Source organism: Lissotriton helveticus, chromosome 8 (genome assembly GCF_964261635.1).
Source record: "Lissotriton helveticus chromosome 8, aLisHel1.1, whole genome shotgun sequence".
In the NCBI taxonomy this organism is placed as follows: domain Eukaryota; kingdom Metazoa; phylum Chordata; class Amphibia; order Caudata; family Salamandridae; genus Lissotriton; species Lissotriton helveticus.
Genome location: NC_136069.1, coordinates 1,649,986,435 through 1,650,011,483, shown reverse-complemented (window position 1 = coordinate 1,650,011,483; position 25,049 = coordinate 1,649,986,435). Strand labels below are relative to the sequence as shown.

Genomic DNA, 25,049 nt, shown 5'->3' with positions numbered 1-25,049 from the left:
GTGGGACCTCATTAAATGCATCACAGAGATGCTACTACCCTTTGAGGTCTTCACACGTGCAGTTAGCAGGGAGGACTGTACTATGGGCCAAGCCATCCCATTGTTGTACATGCTTGAGCAACAGGTGAAGGAGGTCTGTCAAACATACGAAGGTGACGAACAAAAAGTTGATGCATATACCTTGGCCAAGGGCTTAACCAACCGCTTGTGTACAAACGCAAGGCTCAACAATATTGTGTCAGGTGAACATTACATAACTGCAACAATCTTGGATCCACGGTACAAATTATTTGTCAGCAGTAGCGCAGTAATTCCTTTTTCAGATGAGGATGTTGACAAGTACAAAACTTCCATAGCTGCGGAAGCTAATGAGTTAGAAACTGAACGGCTGTTACTTAAAGGCCTGCCACTGCCAGCCCAGGCCAGTCCAAGTACTCCTGACGCACGTTCTTCACAGCATGAGAGCAGTGCGTCTGCTTTCCAGCAGGCACCAACAGTACCAAAAGCAGCACCTACACGATCTGATTCAGCAGACCCAACCAAAAGCATAACTGCTTTTTTTCTACAGAAAGGGATGGGTAAGTCCGTTGCTGTTGCAAAGGGAAAAGAGGACCAGCAAAGCCGAGCCCCAATGAACACTGAGCGGATGGTTCAGGCCTATCTGGATGACACAACAGAGGTGTTCATGGAGCAAAGCCCATTGGTCTATTGGTATGAAAGAAGGAGACAGTGGCCAGTGCTGAGCAGGCTGGCGATAAAGTATCTGGCTTGTCCTGTAGCCAGTGTCTCTTCTGAGCGGGTTTTCAGTGCTGCTGGTGCCATTGTCACATCGAAAAGGACTAGTCTCTCCCCCAAAAGCGTGGAGCGGCTGACAATGATAAAAATGAATCAACGCTTCATACCACCAGACTATCAAGTACGTGAATCAGCGCCGGATGAAGAAAGCGAGTCCGAAGACCTCCTCACTACTGGGTTACATGACCTACTTCTGTCCGAACGCACAGAGTTTGAGGACGAGCTCCTCTTCCCTGACAACTAGGCTTTTAAATTGTTACTTTCTCCCTTCCTTTATTTGTGTTATTTTCTTATAAACAATGGCTTTCTGGTGCTAAACTGCAAATAAAAAAAAAACACAACCAAATCCATCCCCACAACTGATTCTTTTTATGTACCTACTGGAGTTGCACGACTGCTTTTATTTTCACTGTATCTTTTTATTTACCTACTGGAGTTGCACGCCTGTGCATTTGTTGACTGCAGCACTCCTCAGAGTCTTGCTCCATCTTCTTGCCTCCCACTCAAGTCAATACAATTCCATCTTGCCAGCCATACATTGGATGTTGTATGTAGATGGAGTATAGCACAATAATGTAGCCTCTAACAGTCCCTCCATAACAAGTGAACCGTACAGTCATGACTACAGCCATCCTCTATATCATTTGAAATCTGCAACTCATCACTGTCTTACTCTTAAGGCTACCACCTCTGCCTGCAGGCATTCATAGAGACTCTTCAGTGTCAATACTTGAGCAGGCATCCACAACTGAAGTCAACTTGATGTGATTTTTAAAAGGCTCGGCAGCATCTGTGATCAATCATCTGATAGTGAAAGACAAGAGCAAGACAGGTATATTAAATGAATGATGCAATGCATTGCATAGGATGTTTAGCTGACTCTGAGCAAATGTGCATGGAATTAAAGTATACTAGTAAGTTCAGACTCACGTGATGGGCAATTTTTCCATGTTATTTAATAATATAAATTATTTACGCACTTGTGATCCTACTACTACAGGTGCAGTCAGTACTTAATTTATCGTTCGTAGTCACTCACTACAGAGTAGACTGAGTTGCTGGTGCTGTTGGACTAGACGTGCCAGACCTGATAATGATGGTGACCCCACACATATCATTGCACGCTGCCAGTCAGTTCGATCTGCGCTGATTGATGTACGATGTTTCTTGGAGTGGAATACAAGGTAAATACAAATAAGAGGCACAGCACAGTAGAGTAGACCCAGGCTACTTCATGTGTGTGCACTGCACTGTGCAGTGGTACAGTACAATAGTGGTATTATTGCTGACTGAGAATGACGCATTGATTTGGTTGATTAATTTTGAAAACGCTAGGTTGCTTTTTTAATTTTTATGCCCCTTTCTCTGGCTCAGGCAAATTGTTAGGTAAATGCAGTTTGTGTTACTGCGACCCTGTGTCGTGGGTCTGTTCTGTGCTGGCTCCTATCTTTTCTTGTACTTCTAGATTAATAATGATGTGCAACTAGTAGACTTATACATAACATATTGTATCGAAGCCGCCTCTGTCTGAAAGTCCTCTCTCTCTTTACGACTATTCCGCTTGTATTATTTTGTTGATCTGCACTGTATTTCAAATACACTTTGTTTAGGTCATTCACATTCTTTTGTATTTGCCTTTTCTTTTTCAATCCATACAGGCTGGACGTTGTTCACCCACTGCTATAATACTATGAGCGTCTACTCACCGTCCATTACCATTAATCATCATCATCAAGCAATTGGATGGCGGGAAACAAAGATTGATATTCTGCGTATCCTGGTTCTACATTTATTCCTTACATTCATTGGCTAGTGGATCAAATTCAACATCATAAATCAGCGTCTTCATTGTTTTGCTTTTGTTGTCTACATGCGTACTGTTTTTATTTCTCAAACCTTTCCGCAACCCCCGTACCCATCCATTCAACAAACCCTAACCCTCTTCCCCCGGGCTGCGTGGTTTCATTGAGGTGCGATGTTTGTTACATTAAATATACACCAACAATTTGATCACGCGCTTGCTGGGGCAGATGTGGTGAAAAGCAACAATAGTGTCAGACTCATTTTCAACAAGGCATGGCCGGGATCTTCTTCTGATTCCCAACTCAAGCTCTGTGTATAATGCCAATTAATTTACCATTACCATCAAACAAGCAATACGTAATGAATTGGCGTCATTGTTTGTGTTTAAGTTTACAGCATTATGATTTAGAAAAGTTTGACGTTGACGTGAGTACTACAACTACAGTTGAACTTCTTATCTTCTCTTGCACTTACTTTCCAGTCCCCAAAACCATTGTTTTGTTTCAGTTTAGCAGTTGCAAAATTGTATTGGCTCAGTCGTGTAATCTACTGTACTTAATACTTATACTACCCCCCACATTGTCTATCACGAAAATGACTGTCTCTTTCTTTTTGTCTCAAAATGCTACTGGCAGGGTCTGTCTACTACTATCTACTATCACAGAAGTTCAGAACAACAGATTCTTATCCATTGTCTTGGGAAACAAATGCAGCCCACGTCATCATCAGCAATCACAGGTAAGATAAGTTTGCTGTGAGGTATAACGCAAGACAGACTGGTAGTTCTTCTAATACTACAAATAGAACTCGGTGAGGGTTTAGCGCATCTACCTGTCTGCATGTTAAAGATGTGGACAATATATTTTTTAATTCGAAAGCACTGTCCCCCCTGACCTGCATGCCCAATTAAACGTTGTGATGTTGCACAACGTACATTATTTGGTGAAACAGTCCCCCCTCCACCCCCCCAACAAACACAAATGAACTTCAAATGTTTTCTTTTGAAAATATCTTTGTCTCATTTTTATTTTAACATAACGATGATAGAAAAATCAAATATATATCAAATGTTACCCCCAGGCCCAGAGCTGGCCCTACCCTCCCCTAACCCCAACCAAATTTCAACGTTAAATGTACACCCCAACACCCACATCCCACCCACCAACAAAAGGATTTAAAAAGGGGCAAACAACTGGGTCCATTTCAAAGCCGGCGGGCTTTCAGGTGTTTGTCCACCATGATCTTTACACGCTCCTCTATACCGTCCTCCAGCTTCTTCCGCTCCTCCTCAAACTTAGTCGCTACCCGGCGGAGAATCTTTTCTTGGAATTCCCGGCACCTACATTTGCACGCATGTTGTTGTGGGGGGGCCGTCGAAGATGTAACAACTCGGCGGCGGGCGGCTGCCTGACCACGGCGACGTAGTCCTGCAGGCTTGGAGGCCGGGGCATTGGAAGAGGCAGCAGCTGCTGCCGCCGCCTCCTCCTCCTCCTCCTCGGCCTGATCCACCAGCCGGCGGTAGGCCTCTACGATAGCCTGCAGTTTCCGCTGCCGGGCCCGGACTGCCAACTCCTTCCTTGTTGTTTTTTTGGAAGGAGTAACTATAAAGAAAGAAACAGAATTGTTGTAATCCATAATCCCCGCAAATCAAGAACACAACATTGATTAAACACATAGTGGGCGGCACAGTAGCACTAGCAAGCAAGCTGAGTACAAAAAATTGTGTTGCATCTATCTTGAACATTCTACGGCCTATATTAATTTGTTGGACTTTTTGGAACGGCATTATGCCTGCCCTAGTAGCATGGGTGTACTTCAACGGTCACACACATTAGAACGAACACCTGTCTTTTTCATATCTCGTTTTATATTATATACTCTGATTCCGGGAAGGCGGGAACAGTCTCAAACTAACATTAAATAACAGGGGGCAGCTAGTAGTACATGTCTAGTAGAGACTATCATTCTTTATATCGCGCAACAAACCTTATTTGGTTTGTGTTTCACCAGCAACGACCCATGCACCCAGTCGTCCCCTCCTTCCCTTGCCTTTGGGTTTGCCCAAAACACCGCTGCTGCTGAGACTATCCACTAACCACCGGTATTGGGTGTGTCTCCCAACCACGCTGGCAGCTGTGTTTTCCCCTTTCCATGCTTCAACAACAACCCATGCATCCGACTGCTATCAGCCACCTGCATTACTGTAGTGGTAATGCTAAGCATGGTAATGACAAGTAAAGGTAACATCATATATTGTCCAGTAGAGTACAGTGAGGAAGTTTTCCCCTCCCACCAAGTAATGCGGATCACTATTGAATGTAACTTACCATCGCCCGCCGCTGTTGGCTCCCCCCCCACTGCTGCTGGTGTAGGTGTAGGTGCCTCTGGTCCTCCTGTCCCCGCCGGGATCGCTGAAGCTGCGCCGCTGTCCCCGTCGGCACTGGTGGATGGTAAGGGTTCTGCACCTATAAAAATAAGTACACCTTTTTAGATGGATGCACAGCCCCCTTTGTACTTGTTCACCAAGAATGGAGTTCTTCAAAACAGTTAAGTACAACGTACGTAATCAGTAGGAGTCCACATTGCATAGTACAGCAGAGTCACTACACATATTAGCATTCATTGTTATGGTATGGTACCCAAGCTCATCTCATCTGTCCTGCTACTCTAGTCCTTGGAAATTGGAAGTGAACTATGTAACCTTTGTACATCAATGTATCCAGTTTTGCGCATGCTAACTCGCAGCTTGTTGCGCAGTACGAGAAGACGCCTTTGAGGCAACACATCATTGTTCAATGCATACACCTGAAGAGGTTGGAAAATAAAAGGGCCCGTATTTAAGTTTTCTATGTGGATTGTGGAATAGAGTTTGCTTACAGGTTACAACTTCTTTTTAGCATGGCTGCATAAAACTGGCATAAATGTATTTCATACTGTCTATCGTGCACCACTTTTGTCATTAATTTTCGGCAGATGAGAAGATTTCCTTCTACGAAGCGGACATTTCCAGAGCTTACAAAAAAAGAGGCATATCTAACCAGTATACGTTAAATGGTGAGGGGTCTCCGATATTTCCCACATTTCCCTATTGTGCACTAGTAGCTGTACAAATGTTGATTACTTGATTCAGCCTTTTTTAACTCTGGATTTTTTCTGGTGGGCCCTTCGACGTATTTCACGGAACAACTTAAAAACATTGATGTTACTTACTTACTTCTAACAAAATAAAGCTTTTGAAGTACCACTTTGACTCTGAAGTTTATTTTCAGTGTCTGTTGTCTTGTAGACTCACACGAGTGAGTGAGCAAAAGGGGGTTTCTTAGGTAATGGTTTGTGTAATAAAAGCATTGGGCATCTTGGTATTGGGGTTCAGGAGTGTGATAATTGAATAATTGTCCAATGACTGAGCCCATATAGGTTGTCGTTCAGTGAATTGTGCGTTCCTCAGAGTTCTGTGACTGAGGTGTAAGTAAGGTCTAACCTGCCTATCAGCACCAACATCAAATTTTCTGGTGCATACATAGTTATGTAATATGTATATGACTCCTGTTCTGCTCGATTTTCCCGGCCCTCTTTTGAGGAAAGGTGATTGATGGTGACTTCAGTCTCTTATCATTCCAGTGCAAGGGTTAGAGTAGTGGATAGAGCCTATTTACAAGGCACTTTGATATAATTCTGTATTCTCCTCCTTAGATTAGGGCTTATACACATAGGCTAGGGGATAGATTCGTTAGTATTAGGGATAATCTGTCCTTTAGTTAGGGTATTATTATACTTTCCATGGAGTTATGCTGAATTCGGGCCTGGTAGGCCTCAAACGGGAGAGACTCCATCTTTCTTTCTGCTCCGGCAGCTTGGGATGCTTCTAGGTCAAGTGTAATGTTTTAGTTATGAGGTGTTGTTCGCTTGGAGAGAACCGGTTCAGGCCGGCCCTTGTCGAAGGATTGTATTTTTCTTCATGCCGAAGACACAACATCAGGCCGGCCGGCTGGGAAAGTGTCCTTGGCACGGGGAGGTACAAGAATTTGGTGGGCGGCAGGTTACTGGCTGGAATTTTCCATGAAGAGACACGCTTCTATATTAGTGAAAGCCCGAGACAGTTGTGAAGTTAGTCCGTAGTAGCAAACTTATTACTTATTCCAGGGAAGACAGGCGCCATTCCGAAGGCGGAGAAGAATCGAGAAACAGATACTCTCTTAGCAGAACAGCCAGGGAAAGAGAGTAGCCGATGAGAGGAAGGTTCCAGTGACTTGGAGAAAGGTGAAGGGAACAGCGCATAGCGGTGCAGCCGTGTACCTGTGATTGCGGAGGTGTGACTTCAAGACGAGCCAAGGCACAGACGAGAAGGGAACCTAGATGACTGCTGAGTGCAGACTTCATATTAATAAGGTGATGTCGACCCTTTCTTATTAGAGTGTACAATCTAATCTTTTACTTCTCTTTGCAGGTTATGTGTTGTAGTGTGGTGTTATATGATTGTTTATGGTAATGAGAAATAAAGTACCCCAGTTCTTAGTGAACCGACATGTGCTGCGTGTTCTTGTATGAGAGGGTAACCTATTCTTCTAGTCAGATGCTGCTATGTGAACAGATGCTAACCCTGATCAGGTAAGTGGTAACTGAATAAGGGAGAGAGGAGCCCCTTGAATTAGAAAATAAGTTGTACATTATCCAAATTGGCAATCGTTGTGTGATCGGTAATACTGTAGTTCTATACCCCTGATGAATAGTGAGACTGATCCCTTTATGTAATGGTAATCATAGGATAAACTGCCACTGGGTAGAGAGGTCTGGGTTCGTATGGGACCGCGAGGCCGCCGATTCTGATACTGCCGTCTGGGTAGAGAGGTCTGGGTTCGTATGGGACCGCGAGGCCGCCGATTCTGATACTGCCGTCTGGGTAGAGAGGTCTGGGTTCGTATGGGACCGCGAGGCCGCCGATTCTGATACTGCCGTCTGGGTAGAGACGTCTGGGTTCGTATGGGACCGCGAGGCCGCCGATTCTGATACTGCCGTCTGGGTAGAGAGGTCTGGGTTCGTATGGGACCGTGAGGCCGCCGATTTTGATACTGCCGTCTGGGTAGAGAGGTCTGGGTTCGTATGGGACCGCGAGGCCGCCGATTCTGATACTGCCATCTGGGTAGAGAGGTCTGGGTTCGTATGGGACCGTGAGGCCGCCGATTTTGATACTGCCGTCTGGGTAGAGAGGTCTGGGTTCGTATGGGACCGCGAGGCCGCCGATTCTGATACTGCCGTCTGGGTAGAGACGTCTGGGTTCGTATGGGACCGCGAGGCCGCTGATTCTGATACTGCCGTCTGGGTAGAGAGGTCTGGGTTTGTATGGGACCGCGAGGCCGCCGATTTTGATACTGCCGTCTGGGTAGAGAGGTCTGGGTTCGTATGGGACCGCGAGGCCGCCGATTCTGATACTGCCATCTGGGTAGAGAGGTCTGGGTTCGTATGGGACCGCGAGGCCGCCGATTCTGATACTGCCGTCTGGGTAGAGAGATCCGGGTTCGTATGGGATGGCGAGGCCGCCGATTCTGATACTGCCGTCTGGGTAGAGAGGTCTGGGTTCGTATGGGAACGCGAGGCCGCCGATTCTGATACTGCCGTCTGGGTAGAGAGGTCTGGGTTCGTATGGGACCGGGAGGCCGCCGATTCTGATTCTGCCGTCTGGGTAGAGAGGTCTGGGTTCGTATGGGACCGCGAGGCCGCCGATTCTGATACTGCCGTCTGGGTAGAGAGGTCTGGGTTCGTATGGGACCGCGAGGCCGCCGATTCTGATACTGCCCTCTGGGTAGAGAGGTCTGGGTTCGTATGGGACCGCGAGGCCGCCGATTCTGATACTGCCGTCTGGGTAGAGAGGTCTGGGTTCGTATGGGACCGCGAGGCCGCCGATTGCTGATATTATAGGAGGTACATGGTATGCATCTTAGGAATTCCCTGTCCTTAGGTGGTAGATATATGTTGTTACCTGTTGTGAATAGGTCCTAGGGAGGGGGAGAGGGTAACGTTCTGGCTGAGTTAGTAAGGCTCTGATGAGCTGGTCCTATCTAATCAGAAAAACCAGGCAGAACATTTGGCGTCACGAACCGTTTACGAAACCTGTGTGCGTTGTAGTTGTTTTTCAATTTGTACTCGGCGCGTAAGTGATTTCATTTGTGTATTATTTGTCTATAATTGTGTGTATAGTTTTTGTTTTGTCAGGATGTTTTTGAAAAAGTCGAAACCTGTTTTTAAGTTGCCTGTTGATATTCCCGGCTGGGATTCAACGCCTTATGAGGCCTTGGCCCGCGAGTGGGCTGATTCTACTGGTTTGAGTGAAAATTGGAATTCTTGTCTGGAGCTGGCGGAGCCGGCTGATGTGATTTCCTGTTTGCAGAAGGCGTCAGTAGCGAAGGGTGATGAGCTTCCTATTTTAGGGCGCAGAGGTTGGATTGTCTTGTCTGCGTACAGGCTTGTACATGAGAGGTTGTTGAAATTGCAGAAGGAGCATGTGGAAATGGAACGGAAGTTTGTTGAAATTCAGAATGATCATACTTTGTTGCGGTGTCAAAATAAATTGCTTGCCGACAAACTTGAAACGTATCAGACTATCGCTGAAAGGGCGGCTGTGCGGATTGCACGATATAAATACAAGAATCGTCGGGGTCGCGTTTCTAAACGGAAAGTGCAACTGGTCGTGGCGAAAGCCGGACTGGATTGGAATCCTGATGAATGGGATGGTAATATCTGGAATTCGAGTGATTCTCGTTCCTCGGATGAGGAGTCTAACAATCGCGAGTCTTCTCGCTCCGGACAGGCTTTTAAATCTGCTTCTTGTGCTACAGATGTTGAGTCCCGCGACTACGATCGCTCTTTGCGTTATGTTGATACTTCTCATACGGATTGTTCCCCTAAGTTTACTGATCAGGCTCCTTGTGGTGCTCTTCCTGCGGTCTCTGCACATCCTGTTTTTCGTAGGAAGTTGCAGCAGGCTCCCGGTAATCCGAACGGTATTCCTTTGGATTCTTTGGAGGATTTTACTCAACAGGAAATTAGTGATATTTTGCAGCGATTTCGACAGCGCGCTGGTGAGACCTTGCTTACGTGGATGGTGCGCCTTTATGAACTGGGCGCTGCTGGCATTATGTTGGATGCTGGCGATTCTTTGAAATTTCGTTCCTTGAGTTCGGATTCTACTGTTCAAGATCATTTTCGTAATTATAATGGTGGTGGTCAAATCAGTTTGCTTCAGTTGGCGACTGAGGGTTGTAATCAAAAGTACCCTACTGAATCTGACTGGCCTGTGAATGACAAGCCGTGGTATACATTGCGCGATGCTGCACAACGTCTCAAAGAGGAGGTGATGAAAACTGCGATTTTTCTGAGTACTGCTGACAGATTGCTTGATGGTTTGTTGACGTCTTCTGTGCGGAATCGTATTATTCGTTCTTCCCCGGTTGCTTATAAGCAAGTCATGATGACTTTATTGATCAATCAGACTGGTAACGCGTTGTCTATGGTACTGGAATCTGTACGCCAGCTCGGTGAGTTGGGTGATTGGTTTAAACCTGAACGACAGTCCCGGTCTGACTCTCGTACTCCTGGAGACAATAAGCTTACTAGACGTGACATGTTTATGGCCCTTTTGGCTGATGGTGTGAGGAAGGAGGATATTGATGGTGAAACTACTTCTCGTTTGTGGGACTTGTTTCGCAAACGCGGTTTAGACCGAAAGGAGGGTGCCTGGCGTGTGCGGACGAATCAGTGCGATCGTGAGTATTCTGATGACAGCGGTGATGACAACCGTCGTGTGCGTTCTGATCGTCGTGATGATCGACGATATGTACGTGATGTGTCCCCTCGTCGTGGAAGAGAGAGAGAGAGAGAGGGGGAAAGAGAAAGGGGGAGAGATGATTATGTTAACAGCAGACGTAGAGATGAAAGGGATCAGTCCCCTGAGTTGAGGAGGAGGGAGGATCGACACAGATTTTCTGATCGAAATTCACAGTACAATACGGAGGACAGGAATCCATTTCGTAAGGGAGATGGATATGAACATGATATATTGATACCTGAGAAACGCGAGAACATTTATCCTGATTTGTCCTGGATGATAGAACGCAGTAAAAATGACTAGGAAGTAGGTCAAGCTCCCGTACACAGATGGGCTCACCGAGATAATAGACCCTATGTAGATATTGAAATTTTTTGGAGACATCGTACTATTCAAAGGGCCCGAGCATTGGTAGATACAGGAGCGGAGGCCACTCTTATTCATGGAAAATCAAAGAAATTTAAAGGCCAATTTTTTACAATTACTGGTTTAGGTGGAAAGGAAACTCCCGCAGTACAAACTACAATTGAAATGAGAATAGGCAGAATTCCTAGAAAAGAATATTCTGTATTAGTCGTGCCACTCTTAGAGTACATAATTGGAATCGACATTTTGAAAGGAATGACTTTGCATTTGGATGATGGATGTTATCAATTTCGAACTAAACATTATATATCATCCAGACCCGTACGGGTTGGTCGTTTAAGAATGCCCCCCATAAAGATTCCCCAGGTGACAAAAGTGGTTTGCCAGAAGCAGTATCGTATTCCAGGTGGTCATGAAGAAATTAGTACCACTATACAGGATTTGGTGGATGCAGGAGTTATAACTCCGGTTACTTCTGCTTGGAATAATCCTGTTTGGCCGGTGCGTAAGAGTGATAATTCCTGGCACATGACTGTTGATTATCGAGAACTGAATAGGTATACACCCCCTTTGACTGTCGCAGTACCGGATATCATTACTTTAATTGAAAGAATTCAAAAGCATCCAGGTACATGGTATGCGTCCATTGATATTGCTAATGCTTTCTTTTCAATCCCGATTGCCCCTGAATGCCAGGAACAATTCAGTTTTACATGGAACGGACGTCAAATGACGTTTAGAAGTCTTCCCCAGGGCTATGTGCATAGTCCTACGATATGTCACCGGCTGGTGGCAGAGCATTTGGCTGAGGTAACTGTACATTCGAGAATTCAGATATGTCATTATATTGATGATGTTCTGATTCAAGGTGAAACACAAGATGAAGTTCAGACCCAATTAGATAAAATCCTTGAGTGTTTGCGTGAGAAAGGTTGGGAAATCAACCCGGATAAATTACAAGGTCCATCCCAGACTGTAAAATTTTTGGGTATTAATTGGCATGAAGGTCACAGAGAAGTGATCCCACAGGTAAAACAGAAGATTCTTGATTTTGCAGTTCCGAGGAATAGGAAAGAGGCCCAAAGCTTCATCGGCTTGTTTGGTTTTTGGCGCCAGCATATTCCACATTTGAGTCAAATATTGGCCCCCCTGTATCGAGTCACTCGTAAAAAGAATGCGTTTGAATGGGGTAAACCACAGCAAGATGCGTTTAGTTTGGCAAAAGAAGCGATTCAGTATGCCTTGGATTTATGGCCTGTGTGCGATGGTGATGTGGATTTGAATGTGTCTGTACAAGGCCTTTATGCAAATTGGAGTTTGTGGCAGAAACAAGGCAGAAGTAAAGTACCGTTAGGTTTTTGGACCAAAAAGTTACCCGATGCTGGCGAGCGTTACACACCTTTTGAGAAACAGTTGCTTGCATGTTACTGGGCTCTGGTGGATACCGAGCAATTAACTTTGGGACATGATGTGGTCCTACGACCTGAAATTCCTATCATGCAGTGGGTTTTGAGTTCACCGAAAACTCACAGAATTGGACACGCTCAGGAGGCGAGTGTGATTAAGTGGAAATGGTACATACAAGACAGGGCACGTGTGGGACCAAAGGGAGTTGCATCCGGGCGCCATCGGTTGAGACGGAGAGTGAATGTTCCGTACCTTTAGTACAGGAATCCCCTGTTAAGTGGGGTAAGCCATTTGATGATTTGTCCACGGAGGACAGAAACCATGTTTGGTTCGGCAAGGTTCATAGGTACAAAACGACATTGGAAGGCAGTGTCCTATAATCCGATCACACAAAAATTGCTGAGTACAACTGGTGAGGGAAAGAGCAGCCAATTCGCTGAGCTTTACGCTGTTTATCAAGTTCTGAAACAAGAGTTACCTGGCACATGTCATATTTTTACTGATTCCTGGTCTACTGCCAATGGATTGGCAGTTTGGTTACCGACTTGGCATTCCCATAATTGGGAATTGCATTCAAAAGAACTGTGGGGAAAAGAATTATGGCAAGAGATTTGGGAAATGCTCCCGCAAAGTACTGTTACAATCTTTCATGTGGATGCTCATACCCCAATAGACTCCCTTGACAAATTCTTTCATAATATTGCAGATGAAAAATCTAAAATTGCTGAGGCACTGGTGGACATGCAGGATTCTGATATGGAAGGATTGGCGAAATGGGCCCACCAGAAAGCAGGACATTATGGAGAGAAAGCCACTAGCAGGTGGGCCGCTGATCGAGGAATTTATATTCCTTTAGATTTAATCAAAGACATTATTTTGCATTGTCCCATTTGCCAGCATGCTAGACAGCGGAAAGTGCCTCAAATTGTTAAAGGTCATTTACATCGCGGAAAATTGCCCGCTCAAATTTGGCAAATTGATTATATTGGTCCACTTCCTATGAGTAGAAATTGTCAATACATTTGCACCATTGTTGATACATACAGTGGCCTGTTAGTGGCCTTCCCCTGTAAACAAGCTACCCAAGTGAATACCATTAAAACATTGGAATTGATTATGCTTTATTATGGTGTCCCATTCCAAATTCAATCTGATAATGCATCCCATTTTCGTGGAAGATTGGTGCAGGAATTTTGTGTGGAAAACAATATTGAATGGGTATTTCATATACCATATTATCCGCAGGCCTCGGGCCTGATTGAAAGGTTGAACGGTTTGCTGAAAAATCAACTGCGTAAATTAACCGATGACAGATATAAGAATTGGAGGGATTATTTGTTCCAGGCCTTATTAATTTTGAATAATCGTCCCTTTCTAAATGCTGAATCTCCATTGATGCGTTTGTTTCCTCCGAATGTTGATGCAAAGCCCAATTCTATTGGTGACACTGTGATGTACTGGGAAATTACCCCCGGAGCACTGGCTCCATGCAGAGCAACCCCAGGGTCGGCAGGTCTAGACTTGCATGCCATGAATGATACTATTATAAAAAGCAAAGATCGAGTCATCATTGAAACCGGTGTTGGTGTCTGTATACCCACTGGAAATTTTGGATTAATCGCCCCTAGATCGGGGCTGGCTGTGAAAGGTGTTCAAGTACTCGGAGGAGTCATTGACAGTGACTATCAGGGAGAGATTAAGGTGCTCCTGCTGAATAGCAGTGAAGTTGATTTACCGATTTATAAAACTGACCGAATTGCTCAATTGTTGATAATGCCTGTTTTCAGTGGTGAGATCACAAAAGGCACTGCCCCAACGTTGCTAACTGTACGAGGACAAAAAGGATTCGGTTCCACGGATAATCCTGGAGCTAGAGTTTGGGTGCAATCGCCTAAGAATCCCCCTGAGCAAGCTGAGATTATTGCAACCGGTCATGATAATACTGTTCTAGTCATGAGACCAGGGAAAGATAGCTGGGAAGCTGTCCCGGCTGACAAATGTTATCTACGAGAATAAATAATGCCTGTATTTGATTTTCTTTCAGATCATTCTCTGGACTGTTGCTGCAGGATGTGTCGGCATTGGACTCCTTTTGGACTGCTACGACGAGAGAGGAGGGAACCCATCGACCCGGGCTGATCTGAGAACCTGAGTACCGCGTTCCTTTGCTGCGTGGGATTCGTCATCGAACTTTTGGACTACTTTAGCCAAGCGAGTGACTAAAGCCCCTCATTTTTGTTTAACACCGATGCGTTCGGTGACTGACATTCTAGCGACTTGTTTAGTTGCTGTCCCTGCTTCATTAGAGACTTTGGCCCATATTTTCAATATATCAAATGCCCGTCCTAATATCCTTCTGGGAGATTTTGCTACGCATGAATATTGCCCTTTATGTATTGTGCTGTCAGACCCGACACCCCCGATCCAGTCCCAGATAATCACTTATAATATCACGCAGGGTGATTTATGTTTTTTCCTTACTTGCGATCCCAGTGCTATTTCTGAATGTGTGCGTTTAAAATTGAAAGGTACTACTTCATTCACAGCTCATGAACGAACTTTGTGCTTCCGAAGATCACCGAAATTATGTACTTCTGTTCAAAATAATATGACTTGTAAGAGTTTAGTGGTTACCCCCAGTCATTATCGTACAATGTTGCTACCTTCTGGATGGCTTTTCTCTTGTGGTAATACATCCTGGCCATATATTCCCGCGAACATTTCCGGAGGCCCTTGTGCCATTATCAGACTGAGCTTGTTGATGTTTTCATCGCATCCTAATGCCAATTCTCGTGTGATCCGAGATACTGTGATGTTACAGGAGGACTGTGATTCGTCTATGCATTTATATTCCAAATCTGAATACCTTAGTTTAGCTATCTCAATTATTGGTGTTCCTGCCTTGGCGGTCTATAATGCCAAGTCTATTGGGAAAATGGCCTGCTGGATGGTGAAATCCATTAATCATACTTCTACAATCTTGTCTGACATGCTATTAGATGCCCAGGGTGAACGTAGAGCTATCTTGCAAAACCGGGCGGCTATTGATTATCTTTTGCTTAAACATGGACATGATTGTTCTGATTTTGAGGGTCTTTGTTGTTTTAACCTGTCTGACCATACGAAATCCATTCAGGCTCATATTGACAAACTTCATGACTTGACGGAAGAGGTTAGAAAACACATTGACCAGGGCTGGTTTGACTGGCTCTTCAATTGGCTACCTGATTCACATATGTTGCGTCAAATATTAGGGGGTATTTTGATTACTATTAGCATTCTGATTGCTATCTGTTGCTTCATTCAGTGTATTCCTTCTCTACTTCAATACTGCAAACCTGGTACTAGACATAGATCAGTTAGTTTTGTTTCCTATTATTCTTCCACAGATGTTAGTTCTGTTTGATGAATGTATAATAGACTGAAGTCAAGGGTGAAATGTTCTGCTCGATTTTCCCGGCCCTCTTTTGAGGAAAGGTGATTGATGGTGACTTCAGTCTCTTATCATTCCAGTGCAAGGGTTAGAGTAGTGGATAGAGCCTATTTACAAGGCACTTTGATATAATTCTGTATTCTCCTCCTTAGATTAGGGCTTATACACATAGGCTAGGGGATAGATTCGTTAGTATTAGGGATAATCTGTCCTTTAGTTAGGGTATTATTATACTTTCCATGGAGTTATGCTGAATTCGGGCCTGGTAGGCCTCAAACGGGAGAGACTCCATCTTTCTTTCTGCTCCGGCAGCTTGGGATGCTTCTAGGTCAAGTGTAATGTTTTAGTTATGAGGTGTTGTTCGCTTGGAGAGAACCGGTTCAGGCCTGCCCTTGTCGAAGGATTGTATTTTTCTTCATGCCGAAGACACAACATCAGGCCGGCCGGCTGGGAACGTGTCCTTGGCACTGGGAGGTACAAGAATTTGGTGGGCGGCAGGTTACTGGCTGGAATTTTCCATGAAGAGACACGCTTCTATATTAGTGAAAGCCCGAGACAGTTGTGAAGTTAGTCCGTAGGCGGCATCTAGCCGTTAGTAGCAAACCTATTACTTATTCCAGGGAAGACAGGCGCCATTCCGAAGGCGGAGAAGAATCGAGAAACAGATACTCTCTTAGCAGAACAGCCAGGGAAAGAGAGTAGCCGATGAGAGGAAGGTTCCAGTGACTTGGAGAAAGGTGAAGGGAACAGCGCATAGCGGTGCAGCCGTGTACCCGTGATTGCGGAGGTGTGACTTCAAGACGAGCCAAGGCACAGACGAGAAGGGAACCTAGATGACTGCAGAGTGCAGACTTCATATTAATAAGGTGATGTCGACCCTTTCTTATTAGAGTGTACAATCTAATCTTTTACTTCTCTTTGCAGGTTATGTGTTGTAGTGTGGTGTTATATGATTGTTTATGGTAATGAGAAATAAAGTACCCCAGTTCTTAGTGAACCGACATGTGCTGCGTGTTCTTGTATGAGAGGGTAACCTATTCTTCTAGTCAGATGCTGCTATGTGAACAGATGCTAACCCTGATCAGGTAAGTGGTAACTGAATAAGGGAGAGAGGAGCCCCTTGAATTAGAAAATAAGTTGTACATTATCCAAATTGGCAATCGTTGTGTGATCGGTAATACTGTAGTTCTATACCCCTGATGAATAGTGAGACTGATCCCTTTATGTAATGGTAATCATAGGATAAACTGCCACTGGGTAGAGAGGTCTGGGTTCGTATGGGACCGCGAGGCCGCCGATTCTGATACTGCCGTCTGGGTAGAGAGGTCTGGGTTCGTATGGGACCGCGAGGCCGCCGATTCTGATACTGCCGTCTGGGTAGAGAGGTCTGGGTTCGTATGGGACCGCGAGGCCGCCGATTCTGATACTGCCGTCTGGGTAGAGAGGTCTGGGTTCGTATGGGACCGCGAGGCCGCCGATTCTGATACTGCCGTCTGGGTAGAGAGGTCTTGGTTCGTATGGGACCGCGAGGCCGCCGATTGCTGATATTATAGGAGGTACATGGTATGCATCTTAGGAATTCCCTGTCCTTAGGTGGTAGATATAAGTTGTTACCTGATGTGAATAGGTCCTAGGGAGGGGGAGAGGGTAACGTTCTGGCTGAGTTAGTAAGGCTCTGATGAGCTGGTCCTATCTAATCAGAAAAACCAGGCAGAACATTTGGCGTCACGAACCGTTTACGAAACCTGTGTGCGTTGTAGTTGTTTTTCAATTTGTACTCGGCGCGTACGTGATTTCATTTGTGTATTATTTGTCTATAATTGTGTGTATAGTTTTTGTTTTGTCAGGATGTTTTTGAAAAAGTCGAAATCTGTTTTTAAGTTGCCTGTTGATATTCCCGGGTGGGATTCAACGCCTTATGAGGCCTTGGCCCGCGAGTGGGCTGATTCTACTGGTTTGAGTGAAAATTGGAATTCTTGTCTGGAGCTGGCGGAGCCGGCTGATGTGATTTCCTGTTTGCAGAAGGCGCCAGTAGCGAAGGGTGATGAGCTTCCTATTTTAGGGCGCAGAGGTTGGATTGTCTTATCTGCGTACAGGCTTGTACATGAGAGGTTGTTGAAATTGCAGAAGGAGCATGTGGAAATGGAACGGAAGTTTGTTGAAATTCAGAATGATCATACTTTGTTGCGGTGTCAAAATAAATTGCTTGCCGACAAACTTGAAACGTATCAGACTATCGCTGAAAGGGCGGCTGTGCGGATTGCACGATATAAATACAAGAATTGTCGGGGTCGCGTTTCTAAACGGAAAGTGCGACTGGTCGTGGCGAAAGCCGGACTGGATTGGAATCCTGATGAATGGGATGGTAATATCTGGAATTCGAGTGATTCTCGTTCCTCGGATGAGGAGTCTAACAATCGCGAGTCTTCTCGCTCCGGACAGGCTTTTAAATCTGCTTCTTGTGCTACAGATGTTGAGTCCCGCGACTACGATCGCTCTTTGCGTTATGTTGATACTTCTCATACGGATTGTTCCCCTAAGTTTACTGATCAGGCTCCTTGTGGAGTTAGTAAGGCTCTGATGAGCTGGTCCTATCTAATCAGAAAAACCAGGCAGAACAACTTCATAGAAGATAGAATACCCACAAGACTAGTAGTGGTATACTAACGTTTACAAAATACTAGACAAACATCATTCTGGATGCATACTTGGTTGGTGTCAATTGCCAAAGCAGACACATTACAGAGGAAAAAACAAGCACTGTTGGACTTACTGGGGACAGCAGCAGGATCCTCAGTAGAGGAGCTCTGTGTCCGTGGTTGTTCACCCGCCGACTCGGTCCCTGCATTCTGCTTGCCCCTGGGTTCTGTGGTTCATGTAAAAAATAATAAACAAAGAGAAAAACATTGAGTGCTGTGAAACATAGACATCATTGCAAAAAACACTGCTAGAACATTAAAAGAAACAAACATTGATCTAACAAATGACTACTGCCTTGCAAGATTCACTGACTGTATACTTGTAGGAAACAAATCACATGTTCCATAAACATTCTGATTGCAGATTAATAAGTAACACAGAGGCAGTAACACCTGAACAACACCACCGATTCAAGAGATTCAAGAATGGGGTAATCAATTATCTGTGAGTAGTCATTTCTTTTTCATTTTTGCTAGCAAAATGCCATAGATCATAAGGAGGAGACATGCAGAAATGTTGTGCATACACGAAATTGTACGTTCGTTGCATCATATTTTGTTCTGCTACTGACTGAATGCTACTGCTGCCAAGCCTACCACTCATTAAACAAACTACATCAGTTCTATGGAGGGCTGAGGCAGGGGTGGCTCTAGGCTCATGGTGGTCCTCCTGGGCAGGGAGCGTAGGTAGGGGGCCCCAGAAGAGGAGGTCGGGGCGGAGGACGGAGGACAGTGAAGAGGGGGAGTCAGTCAGGGTGTTTGGAAGTGGAACAGAGCCGGAGGCAACAAATCCATGCCAGGGGCCGCAACGCAAATATGTATCCATCCTCAGAGGATTATTAAATTAAGGATATATATTGGTGCGGTGGCCCCTGAAGTTTGGTGGCCCTGTGCAGTTGCACAGCTTGCACATGCCTAGAGCCGGCCCTGGCTGAGGTAAGAAGAACAAAGTAACTTTAGCATTCATTGCCAGAGGAGGATTCGATTCATGCAGAAGAGAAGGCCGTGAAAAAAATGCTACAATATGCAAACTACGTACAATTATCCATCCACCGCTATTTCACTGACGGACAAAGGAAGGACAAGACTCTATTAATAGCATTAACTAACTTCAGTTCTCTACAATAAAGAAAATCTCACATCAATAAACAGCAACAGCTAGCGCCAAGTTGAAACAACACGCAAGAGTCAGTGAAGAAGAACACTGTCATACAATTACAGTAGATATACCGGAATACATCGGAAATGTAACTAGGAGCAACAGTCATCGCGTTACTTATTCAGCCAATATTTACAAAGATACAATAACAATATTTATACTACTATATATATATATATATATATCCACGGATTCCTCTTCAACTCAGGAAAAAGGATGACAAGCCACACCACCAGGTACCGGAAAGATTGTTTATTTCAGGGCATAAACAGACGTGTTTCGAGCTCACGGGCTCTTGGTCACATGACCACCATATTTTTCAACCTTACTTAAGTAGTGTAAAATAATGAAAAGGAAGGAAAGTTTCAGTGTTTACAAACACCACACGGAAACTTTTTTAATGTGCAGTTTCTAAAAATAAATAGAATGTAAATAATACACATTTCCCAAACGTTTGGTATTAAATTATTACAAACACTCAGTGGGTTTTAAACTCAGAAGACAAGCGAACAAATCGCATAATGGTATAGTACCCATATTGCCTTGTTGAGAAGACAGGTTTAGAGAGAAAGAGGGAGCGAGAGGAGTTTAAGAGAGGTATGGATAAAAAATGATTGGTAAGTTTAAAATTAGAATAACCAAAAGTAAGTAGGAGGAATTGCAAAATATTGATTGATCTAATCAAGTCGCTTGGGTCTAGTACCCATTGTATAATGCCTCCATAATTAAGTATCCATCTCATGATTCAGTATAAGTCAGTAGGTGGCTAAAGTCTCTATCTAGTCAAAAAAGGTGTGGTATTAAACTATTTCATAGTTGAAATTTTCCCAAAATATTCTATCCCGTGCTCATAGTCGTACTTAGATATTTCTTGTGTAGCAGTAGTGCTCATAACAGTATTCACTATTAGTGGTTTGTCGCTTGTTATCAGGACGGAGTACATCACTATAGGGAAAGTAAAAAATGGAAAAAATGGAAAAAATCATTAGTTCAATTATGAACGTGACACATATAAATTATTAAGACTTGATAGCATTTGTCACATCGCTCTCCTCTCTCGAAATTTCAAGCTGTCTAATTACCATAGTTCATCAAAATACATTTGAAATTGTCTAAACCAAACATTATTAGAATCTAAATCATAATTTTTAAAAGAATTATTGAGGTATATGTCATAGAATCGGAGTATCAATGAAGGGGGTTTGGGAAGCTCTCAGTTTACTTAATTACAGGTGTACATACATCTCCTCGTCAATGTTCATCCCAAAAGGTACGATACATCCTGCTTGTAATATGAATTTGGACTCTGCTCTGCGCAATGCTGTTAGACGGTCCCCTCCTCTGATATGTTTGGGGATCGAATCAAGAGCGAAAAATTTCGCTTTGGTCCAGTCTCCATCGTGGTATTGGTGGAAATGTTTGGCCGTACTATATGCGAAATCTTTATTCGTGATTGCACGCCAATGTTCCAAGATTCTCTTCTTCACAGGGAAAGTAGTTGAGCCGATGTACCATTTGCCACAAGGGCAGGTTAATACGTAGATGACATAGTCAGTGGTACATTGGATGTTTTTGGTGATTCTCCATTTTTTCTTTATTCTTTTGAGTTCAACCTCCCTTACATTGGTACTGTGGCTACAGGCCTTACATTTTCCACACTTGAAAAATCCACCCTTTGCTGCCAGCCATATTTTTTTCTTGTCTAAGTGACTTTGCACTATAAGGTCTTTGATGGATCTGCCTTTTCTGTATGTTATGGAGGGGTGTGGGTCTAATCTTTCTTTTAACACTTTGTCCTGTAAAAGGATATCCCACCTCCTTCTTATTATCTGGCTGAATGCAGATGATTGTGTATTGTAGGTGGTTATCAGTCTTATAGGAGATTTGGGACTTGGTTGTCTGGCTCTAGAGTCTTTAAATAGTGCATCCTTTCGGTCAATGAGGGCTACCCTATCTTCACCTTTTTTCAGCATGCTAGCGTGATAACCCCTCATTTTAAACCTTTCATGCATTGTTTTCTTGTGTTTCATGTATGTCTCATCTGTGCTGCAATTTCTCTTGGCGCGCAAAAACTCGCCAAAAGGGATTGCCCATCTGAAACTGGGGGGGTGACAGCTTTTGGAGTGGAGCACAGAATTTCCTGCTGTTGCTTTCCTAAAGATCTCTGTTTCAATCTTATTGTTCTTGATATTGAGTTTTATATCAAGAAAATCAATTGTTTCCTGGCTATGTTGCATGGTAAATCTCAAGTTCAAGTTGTTTAAATTGAGTGCATCCACAAATTTGACTAGCTCATTTTCACTTCCCTCCCACACAAAAAAGACGTCGTCTATATAGCGGAGCCAGACATTCACGCATGTAGTCCAATGTTTCAGGTCATCACTCCTGAGCACCTGCTCCTCCCACCAGCCTACCAGTAGGTTGGCGTAGCTGGGGGCAAAGCAGGTGCCCATCGAAGTGCCCTGGATTGGTTTGAACAGAGACCCATTGAACAAAAAGACATTTTCTTCAAGACACAATTCGATCATTTGGAGTAGCATTTTGGAATGGGCTTCCAAATGTCTACTTCTGGTTCTCAGGAAATATTCGCAAGCCTTCAGGCCACCCCTATGTCGAATGGAAGTATATAGGCTTTCTACGTCTAGACACACAAGCCAAAAATGTGACTCCCAATTGATATTCTCTACTTTTTGTAGAAAGTCTTTAGTGTCTTCTAAATGTGAAATCAGATCTTTAACATAACTTTTGAGAAAGTGGTCAACGTAGTGCGAAAAATTTTCTAAGAGGCTGTTTATGGAGGACACAATTGGCCTTCCAGGTGGTTGCGTCTGATTTTTATGGACCTTTGGTAACAGATAAAAGGTCGGAGTGGTGGGATTTTCATTGATGAGAAATTTAGTCTCATCCCAACTCAGTAGTTTGTTCTTCTCCCAATCACGGATATTCTGGTGTACCCTATTTAGTAGTTTACTCAAATAGGAGTGGTCCACTCTGGTGTAGCATGTGGTGTCAGATAGTTGCCTCATAGCTTCTTTTATGTACATTTTCTTATCCCACAAAACTACATTTCCTCCCTTATCTGAGGGTTTGATGACGATAGAATCGTCGTTCTTTAGCTCATTTAATGCAACCCTCATTCCTGGTGTAATGTTCTGTTTGCCCAACGGTTTGTTGAGAAGTTTCAACATGTCACTGTTCACTAGATCATGAAATAGGTCTATGTTGTTCCTGGGTAACTGGGGTCTGTATCTAGATTTGGGTCTGAACGGTGTGGTTACAGTAGAAACATTTACTTCTAAGTTGGTAGATGATAAATCATCAGGTGCAGAGACAATATCAGTGCCCTCTAGGGTGGCAGGGACCTGTTATTGCGTCAGATCTATCCTACCTTCCTCATGCAGGGTAACTAAGACATTTTGCAAATCACTGTTTTGGCTTACAATTTCAGCGGTATTACTAGACAATTCTGGATCACATTTCTTGTGCGAGTGTATTTTGTGTAATTTTAGTTTTCTCACAAACATGTACATATCTATACGCGTCTGCGTATAATCAAAATGAAGGTCAGGACAGAATGTTAATCCTAGTCTAAGAACTTTTTTGTCATCATCAGTTAATTGTCTATTGGATAAATTCATTACCGTTAGCTCTGAAGTCTGTACATCCATTACTTGGTCTTCTGTGTCTGGCTTTTGTTTCCCACTCCAGTAGTTCCTGAGTTTGTTGCGTCGTTGCCGTCGTTTCTTGCTTTTACCTTGCCTCCTCGGCCTTGATATCGGGTTCTCCCCCTTATGGATTGTTCGTTGGCCTCCATCACGAGGCGCATCTCGTCGGAAAAAACCGTTACATTTAAGTTGTCTTGTGTATTTGTATCGATTGAACTTGCTTCAGAGCTCAGGCTGGTTCCAGATTGCCACCGGTCTTTATCCGCCATTCCAAGTGCTTTGTCTCTTAGTAATGAAGAGCGTGCTTTGTCAAACTTTTTAGCAAATGTCAGGATTCTTCCTGACTTATAATCCCGCTCATCACGCTCAAATTTGCGTTGTTTCCTCGCAATCAAATCTTTTTCAAATTTCTGTATTTTGTCATCCACAATTTTTAAGGTTTTTGATACCTCTGTTTGGTCTGATTCCTTTGCTAATTCAGCAAGGAGCAATTGTATTTCTTTTAGCAATTCCTCATGCTCCTCCCAAGCATTTTTAATCAAAATTTGCATCATAGCTTTCGAGCATGCATTGGTGTTCTCCCGCCATGCCTTCAAAACTTCAGGTTTTGGTTTATTTAAAGTTGGAACAATAAAGATACGCAAACCGCGAGGGACACGATCCATCTCTATATAGTTCTGTAGAGATGTCGCCTCCCACCAGCGGCTTAGTTCCTTTTTTCTCAGGCGTTCCAGTGCATGTCCTTTTTGTTTCAGTGATGCCACACCAGGGGGAGTGATTTCAGCTGACCCGGTAGCTGCAGTACCATCGGGTCCTCTCTGTTTCCTGAAAACGTTTTCTGCCGAGGCTTCCCGCCCCTTCAGATACTCCATTGCCCAGAATACAGTTCGGTCTTCCGACCGTGTCGGTGCCTGGATGCGTCTTCGACACTAGTTGTCTGGCGTACCCTGGCTGCTGCTGCCGCGTATTGCACTTCTTGTCAGGCGCGGTTGGTACGATCAGCCCCACGGCGTCAGAAGTGCAGCAATGAGAGATTCCAAGTCTTAGTGCAGCATAACAGCTTATGGCAGCCGGCGGGCGGGGATCTTGACTCCACGTCAATTTGAAAAGTTTGCACTAGTCTTCACCCTTCCAAGCGGGTCGGGGCTGGTCTCTCGAGCGGGCGCCGCCGCTCAAACACATCCACGGATTCCTCTTCAACTCAGGAAAAAGGATGACAAGCCACACCACCAGGTACCGGAAAGATTGTTTATTTCAGGGCATAAACAGACGCGTTTCGAGCTCACGGGCTCTTGGTCACATGACCACCATATTTTTCAACCTTACTTAAGTAGTGTAAAATAATGAAAAGGAAGGAAAGTTTCCGTGTTTACAAACACCACACGGAAACTTTTTTAATGTGCAGTTTCTAAAAATAAATAGAATGTAAATAATACACATTTCCCAAACGTTTGGTATTAAATTATTACAAACACTCAGTGGTTTTTAAACTCAGAAGACAAGCGAACAAATCGCATAATGGTATAGTACCCATATTGCCTTGTTGAGAAGACAGGTTTAGAGAGAAAGAGGGAGCGAGAGGAGTTTAAGAGAGGTATGGATAAAAAATTATTGGTAAGTTTAAAATTAGAATAACCAAAAGTAAGTAGGAGGAATTGCAAAATATTGATTGATCTAATCAAGTCGCTATATAAAACTATATATTACCTACTGGCGGTCGCCAGTAGGTATATATAGTTAGGATTTTTTCCCTATGGGATTTTTGAAAATTCTATGTCTAATAACTTTGGCGTTTGTGGACGGAATTGGATGAAATTTTCTGGAAAATGGAACATTTTGTTTCTGAGCAGCCCCTGAAAATTTGGGGGGTGTTCGTCCAGGGGGGGCCGAGAAAAAAGGG

The 25,049-nt window shown here is 44.0% G+C and overlaps 1 long non-coding RNA gene across 1 annotated transcript; it reads right to left on the bottom strand.

Moving 5' to 3' along the window:
- Positions 1 to 3,965: 3,965 nt before the first annotated feature.
- Positions 3,966 to 18,508, bottom strand: LOC144772118 (uncharacterized). The gene is made up of 3 exons (XR_013599654.1): positions 18,400 to 18,508; positions 4,926 to 5,063; positions 3,966 to 4,199 (listed from the first exon to the last, which is right to left on the bottom strand). It is a non-coding gene; the product is annotated as an uncharacterized LOC144772118 (long non-coding RNA).
- Positions 18,509 to 25,049: the final 6,541 nt, after the last annotated feature.